The sequence below is a fragment of the Elephantulus edwardii genome, unplaced genomic scaffold, assembly GCF_000299155.1.
Source record: "Elephantulus edwardii isolate Elephantulus edwardi_28Jun2011 unplaced genomic scaffold, EleEdw1.0 scaffold00147, whole genome shotgun sequence".
In the NCBI taxonomy this organism is placed as follows: Eukaryota; Metazoa; Chordata; class Mammalia; order Macroscelidea; family Macroscelididae; genus Elephantulus; species Elephantulus edwardii.
The window spans coordinates 7146856-7154818 of NW_006399897.1; the positions used below are offsets into that span (position 1 = coordinate 7146856).

Here is a 7963-nt window from a genome sequence, read left to right on the forward strand (position 1 = left end):
CCTCTTTGCAACATGCCCAAAGTATGTCAGACAAAGCTTCAGAATCCTTGCATCCAAGGAGCAGCCTAATTTCACCTTCCCTCAGATGAATCTTCTAGCAGTCATTAGAACAGAGCAAGGAAACACTACATGGTTCAAAATTGGGAAGGGTGTACACCATGTATGTGTCCTGTCTCCATACCTTTTCAAGCTGTATGCAGAACAGATCATTCTGGAGGTTGGGTTCTATAAGGAGAAATGTGGCATCAGGATTGGAGGAAAACTCATAAACAACCTGTGTTATGCAGATGACAGAAGAAGTAGCATAAGAAACAATGGTACTGAAGGAAGAAATTGCTTCCATTTAAAGTTAGCCACTATTCTAAAATACAAAACAAAAACCAAAAACCGAGTGAAGTAGAGTGCAGAAATTCTCAGACAATATCACTAATATCACATGAAAGTAAAATCTTGCTGAAGATTATAAAAAAATGATCAGTGCATTAACAGGTAACTGCCAAAGATATAAAATGAATTCAGCAAAGGCTATGAAATGAAGGATATTATTGTTGATGTCAGATGGATCTTGGCTGAGAGCAGAGAATATTAAAAATATGTTGAATTGTGTTTTGTCAATTACGCAAAGACTGTGTGAATCATAGAAAATTATAAATAACGTTTTACTGTGTGTATCATAGAAAATTAAGGATAACGTTAAGAAGAATGGAAATTCCTGAACACATAATTGTGTGTGTGCAAAGCCTGTTAATACTTCAAGAAGCAGTAGTTTCAATGCAACAAGGGAAAACTACATGGTCTAAAATCAGGACAAGTATATGTCAAGGTTGTACCCTTTCACCAGATGATTTAATCTGTATAATAAGCAGATAATATGAGAAACTGGACTATATAAAGAAGCATTTGGCATCAGAATTGGAAGAAGGCTCATCAACAACCCATGATATGTAGGTGATACAAACTGGATACCTTCACTATGGATTGAATATCAACATGAAGAAAATAAATATTGTCACAACAGGACCAACAGGTAACATCATGATATATAGGCCCATGATCATTTGCATAGGTAGCTTTGCTCATTTTCAATTAATTAAGCATTATGAGAGTCAAGAAATAACACAGTAAAGGTTATTATTAATAGGCACTTATTCTGAGCATTCTGGTTATTTAGTTGGACAATTATTGCAAAATGTAGCCAAAATTATTACTTTTTGTCAAACACTGGACTCTTGTACTTACTTTCTACTTTTAATTATGTATTTCAGGAAAAACATCTGCTATAACATCAAATATACTAACCACAGTTTCTAACTGGTTTGCACTGTCAATCATTGTTCTTTGCAATAATAAAATAATTAACTTTCCAGGTTATAACTCCTGAATAACTTTTGCTTTCAATTATTAGAATTGTCTATTGCTAAAAATACTTACCATTTCCTTAATGTGTCTAGCTTCCCATTCCTCATTACTATCTTTTTCCAACATGACTAAAAATACAAACAAAAGCATAATTTCATACATACATTTTGCCTTATCACAAAATCTATGAATGTTATACCTTTAGAGAGCTCTTATGGGAGTTTATAGAGAGTTGTATGTTACCCAAAGATCATTCTCCTCTGATGGTTTGAATCCACTTGCCACTTTGGAAAAGAAAGATGGGTAGTCACCTCCTATGCAATTTAAAATATTGAAAACCCACTGGAGGACCAGCTATGAGTTAGTTTAAACTTGATAGCAATGAGTGAGACTGACATCTTGTAAACATTGATTGGAGGAATATTTTCCATCTATTAAACTGACTTATATAATACAGTGGCACTGAGAGAGATATCTTTAAATTCAAATTATTAAAAGAGTTTTATGGGATGTAAACTATCAAGGATGTGTATGTTAGAAATTATGAAAATGGCACATGATAGGACAGGGCTCAAATGTGTTGTACACTGGATCACAATGAGTTGTATTTGACTCAGCTGCATCTAACAACATCATCAACTGTTTCTCCACATCATTTCAATCTATATGCTGAACAGAGCATTCAAGAAGATGGACTTTAAGAAGAATGTGACAAAAGGATCAGAAGAAGACTCATCAATAGCCTGTGTCATGCAGAAGATCCAATCTTGCTTGGTGAAAGTGAGGAGGACCCAAAGTGCTTGCTATAGAAGATCAAGTAATGAAGTCTTCAATATCGATTGCATCTCAACATCAAAGGGGGGGGGAAATCCTTGTCACTAGGCAGCATCACAACAGATGGACAAAAAAATTGATGTTGCTAACAAATTCATCTTATTTGGAATCACAATCAACATCTTTGGCACCAGCAGTTAAATCAAAAGAGAAGTTGCATTAGGAAAATTTGCTGTCAAGGAAAAGTCCAGAGTGAAAAAGAGCACATATCAGTATAAAAACTAAGAAACACCTGGTCTAAACTATGCTTTCAGTTGTTTGCTATGCATCTAAAAGTTGGAAAATAACTAAAAATAACTGAAGAATACTCAACTGCTTTGAGTTGCGGTGATGAAGAAGAGTACTGAATAGCCCATGGACTTCCAAGAGAACAGATCTCTTCTAGACAAAGTGAAACCAAGTTGCTCCTTGAAGGCAAAGATAGTGTAACTCTGTCTCACAAAATTTGGGCATGTTGTCAGGAAGGGCCAGACCTTGGAGAAAGACACTATGCTTAGAAAGATACAGGGTGAGTGAAAGAGAGAGATGGAATGACATAGTGACTGCAGCAATGAGGTAAAGTGTGTTTCAATGATGGTGAGATTGGCTTGGGCTAGGGCAAGGTTCAGAGTTGCTGTTTATAGGGTCGCTATGAGTCGTAGTCAACATGACAGCACATAACAGCAACAACAGAACAGCGTGTTTCAGATCAAATTGTTCAGTGAGCCTCTAGGCCTTAGAAATTTGATCATAAAATGATAAATTTCTGCTTGTTGAAAGCCCTTTGCTTTGAATGTATTACATGAGATTAATAATATAACTTTCTGAACACCAGAGAAGGAAAGAAGTAGATCAATTGATAGAATTCTGGTGCTGATGCTGAAGTGTGGGATATTGCAAATTTATTATTATCTCTCAAGAGCAACATTTTGTGTTAAACTCTTACTGAATTGTCTTCTAAAATCCCCAAGAAATTATTCCTTCCTTACTGGAGCTACATGGCCAGTGGCAAGGACAGCGTCACACTGTTACCTTATTTGCCATCTGAAACAAAACTGATGCCTTTGCAAGTAAGAACTTTAGACAAGATAACTGTTGTGTTGTTTTGTTTTCTATAACTCAACCTGTATCTTGTCCATAACAAACACAGTATGTAATGGTAGGTTAACAACCATAAGAAAATACATAAATATATGGAATAGAATCAACTTTATAGCCAAATGAAATATATTGTTCTCTTATTTTCTTTCATAAAACTAAAGCCATGACTCACCTAAGTATTTAAAACTCTTAGTTCAGGTTGTAGCTGTAATACAAACTGTTGTACAACTTTGGATAGGATAAATTACTGACACTTCTTGAGTTTCACCTTTTTTTTTTTTTTTTAGTTTCACCTTTTTATCGAAGAATTTTTTTTTCTTTCATGTATATCCTTTTTCTTCTCAATCTTTACAATTTGGAATGCCTGCATAACTCAACCTCAAAACCTCTTATTTTTTTCTATTAATATTCACTTTCTGTACAAGTTGACACAATTATTTTAAATACTACCGATGTACATTTTTTTGCTGACTCCTAAGTGTATATCTCTCCTCAATGCATCCCAACTCTCCAAATTAATGTGATCTCCTCTTTGTGTGAAATATCTTTTGAGATAACCAATGAACATCTAAAACTTAATATTTTCTTTTTTTTTTAAATGATAAACATGAAACCATTTATGGCAGCGCGTGCAGTGAATCAGGGTGCCCTCGCATCTCAGGGTAGAACTGAAACTGTGTCATCCAGACTCCCAACAAATGTGGTCATCTATTACTGGTAAACGCAGGTCTCTTCTGAGGTGGAATGTTCAACACAGAAAAGTCTAGGTTTTTGCTACTTCGGTGTTCTCTTGGCTTCTGAGACACGTGTTTCTTCAAGTACATCAAGTTCACTGTCAGTAATCTTTGCAGCTGTTCACTATGAGACAACTGACAATGTTCAGTTGCCTATATGAAGAAGAAAAACAGTTTTGACCTTCCCCCTTCCCCCAACAAGACCCAAGAGTTTAATCCTCAAACTTGATGAACTTGGAGGCGTTTCTGTCGATATAGAAGACTTTGTCCGGGGTTCTGGAGAAGCCGAGGCCGGCCCCGCGGTTGAACTTTCGGCTCATGGCCCGGTCGTAGTCCTGCTGCAGGTTCTGCTGCAGGGTGTTTGGCCCCCTCCTTGCTGAGTGCCATGTTGGGCCTCGAGGTCACACAGAAGGGGAATGATTTTTAAAGCCACCCATCAGTTTGAGAAACTTCAGTTTCTGGTCCTCGGTTTCAAATCCCCCAGTGTCCCACTGGCCAAACTTGGTTCTCATCCACTCTTTGGTTTCAAAAGCTTCTGTCTTGCCTGACTCACGGTCAATCTCTTCTTGCAAAGCCTTTCTCCTCACCTCCTCATAAGGTTCTCTCAATATCTGGCTGTCTTTTCTCTTCTTTTTCTTCTTCAGGGCCGACTCCTCCATGCCTAGAGGTTCTGTCTGCTTCTCGGATTTGCTTTTCTTCTTCATGGGGGTTCTGGACCCATCTCCTAACTGGGATGTATTCCAGAACCTCGACTTTGGCTTGGTTCTTTTCACCCCCTTTCCCCACGGACTTGGAGGCTTGGAGGTGGCTGCAGGCCACGTCTCCCTCCTGGTACATCTTCTTCTTCTTCATTTTGACTTGGTGTTCACTGGGGCTCTCCTGCTTCCGTTTCTGCCCCAAGGCTGCCAGCTCCTCACTCACCCTCCGTGCACAAGCAAAGGTCGCATCCCCGGCCTCCACGGGCCTGGGGTTCTGGACCATGAAGGCCACGCTGTCCTGAGTGCATTTCTCCTTCTTGTGTTTTTTGACCTTCTTGACACCTCCGATACCCTCTTTGGCTTGTCCAGGGCTCAGGGAGGTCTCTGCCTCTAGTCCGTGGGGCACAGACAAGGACCTCCTCTTCATTTTCTTCTCCCCACTTGGACACTCAGTAGAATCAATGATCTGCTTCCTGGAGCTGGGTGACCTTTCTGCCCGCCTGGCTGAAAGCACAGTTTTGGGTTCTAAATGGTGTTCACTAAGAAGTTTCTTTTTCTTCTTCTTTTTCTTCACTAGAGGCACTTCAGGTGCCTGGACCACGTTGTTACAGTGGGATGGACCTCTCTGAGGAGAAACCTTGGTGAGATAATCGTCTTTTAGACCTGAACACAGAATCTCTGGCTCTTTGACCACTTTCTTTTTCTTCTTTTTCTTTTCTGAGAGCCCAGAGCCTGCATCTGCTTGCTGAGTCTTACTGATCATTCCAGCCGGCCAGGCTTCCCCGCCTCCACGTGAAAGCCAGCTCCGCCGTGACCCGGAAATAGACCTCGCCTTCAACTTAATATTTTCTAAAGCAAAACTTTCAATTTCCTTCTTCTCATCAAGATTTTGTGAATGTGAACACAGATAGACAATTTGATATTAGGAAATCATTTTTTATCTTTCAGGAATGATAACGGTGCTTTGGTCTTTTCTAAAATAGAAAGGATTATGGTTGGCACAAGCAGTTTGTATTGAGGTACCATTCTAAAGAGTGATGGTTCAAACTTACACAGGTTTTATAAATGAGTGGTGAGCTACCTCTTTCGATATTACAGCCTAGAAAACCCTATGCAGCGGTTCTAATACCTGAGGTCTCAATGAGTTGGAACCAACTTGGTAGCAATGTGGAAAAAAAAACACAAACCACCACCAAACTTAGTCTGTTGAAATACAGATTTATGGGTTAAATATTATAAGGTCTTGCAATTGCTTAAATAGTTCAGTGCTGGTGGTGTGGGAGGTTGAGAGAACAGAATAAAATTAAGGAGCAGATGAAACAAGGACCTCCATGTGCTGATGATTGCCATAACTGGTTATGAATATATGGTGTTCATTCATTGTGCCATCCTTTCTATGTTTGGTTATATTTACATTCTTTCCATAACAGAATGTCTTAAAAAAAAACTACCTTTTTCTGTGTTCTCTATATCAATAAATAATATTCTTACTATGTATTCCTTTTGTATATAAAAATCTTTGTCTCATTTTTTTCTTTCAGCAAACTCCACTGGACCTACCTTTTAAATATATTCCATATATCTCAACCTTCACACACACTATCTTCACCTGGATGACTGAAAAAACATCAGATTGTTTTCCCTCTTCTACTCTCATCACTTTATATATCACTTAATACTCAAATCTGACTATGTCCCTCTCTGTCCAACATTTTCTGATGGTTTTGAACCAAGCACATGGAATAGAAAATGAAACAAAAATCTCTTGTTATGACATTCAATCATCTCTGATCATAGCACCCTATCTTTAGCAAACAAAGCTCTGCTTGGTCCAGTGCCATCCTCATAATCCCCATCTTGCTGAAACCAATCATTGTGTCCACGGTGATACTTCATCTCACTGTGAGTCTTCTTTTCCTTCACTGACCCTGTTTTTCCACAAATAATGTCTTCCCCCCCACCCCCCAAGAACCAATCTTTCCTAACATGCCCAAAGCACACGGAATGAAGTCTTGGCAATCCTTGCTTCTAAAGAGCACTCTGGATGCACTTCTTCCAGGCCAGATTTGTCTGGACTTTTGGTGTATCCAGTATTCTTCACTGGCACCACAATCCAAAGGCATCAATTCTTCTCTGGTCTTCCTTTTCATTGACCATCTTACAGATGCATATGAAGCAATTAAAAATAACATAGTTTGACAGGTGTACTTTAGTTCTCAATGAGAGAACTCAATCCTGGATCTTTAAACTTTAAAGAGATCCTTAACCCCTATAGAACAAGTACTTGGAGACAGTACTGAGAACAGAGTCCATTTCTTGCTTCCCTTATATTCATTGCTCCCAGCTACTCTAGCTATTTTAATAATACATTATTATCAATTTTGCTATTATACAAATGTGCCTAACATGCCTTACACTTAGGCCTTCTCATTTACTATTTATCCAGTCAGAAACACTTTTCTCCATCCAGCAAGTTGTTTGTGGTGATTAGAACTAAATGTCAATATGGCCATAATTCTTACTATAATGTAACCATCCTATGAGTTATAAATTCTAACCTCTATGATGTTAATGATGTTAATGAGAGAAGGCTGCATTTCTAGTGGTTCAAATTGACCAAATGATCTTTGGAAGAATTTCCTATTAAGACTTACTGCCATAGAAACCCAGCGGAAGGTTGTTATCAGGCACAATTGAATTGATGGTCATGAGTAAGTGATGTTAATGAGACAGGAGCAGAAGCAGATCTATAAAGAAATGATCAGCCTTTTCCAGTTATAGGGGAGGTTTCCTCAGAGATAAGGGCTGCATAGTTTATATGTTTAGACTCTCTGGCAAAAAATCAGTAAAAACTTTTGTCCAATTTATGTCTAACTAACTGAAGCTCAGGTGGCCTAGTGTAAGAAGCTGTGCTGAAGTCGTCAAGGCAGACAGTTCAAATCCACCAGCTGCTCCATGGGGGAAAGATGGACAATCTCCTCCCACACCATTTACTGCCTCAGAAAACCCTCTAGAGGGTCTACTGTGAGTCAGTTCCAACACAACTGCACACAACAGCAACATGACTGATGTCTGATTCAAGTGTTTTTAATTAGACAATCACATGATCTATTCATTCTGTGGACTTGAGCATATCAGAGATTGTGAGGATGATTTAGGATATAATAAGGTCTAGATCTGTTGTTCATTGGGTCACTACAAGTCGTAGTCAATTTGACGGCACCTAATAATAACATACTGGCTATTTGACTCATGGTC

At 38.6% G+C, this 7963-nt stretch overlaps 1 pseudogene; it reads right to left on the reverse strand.

The window, feature by feature from the left end:
• Positions 1–4219: 4219 nt before the first annotated feature.
• On the reverse strand, positions 4220–5468 carry LOC102867068 (annotated as a pseudogene).
• Between the last annotated feature and the right edge of the window lie 2495 nt (positions 5469–7963).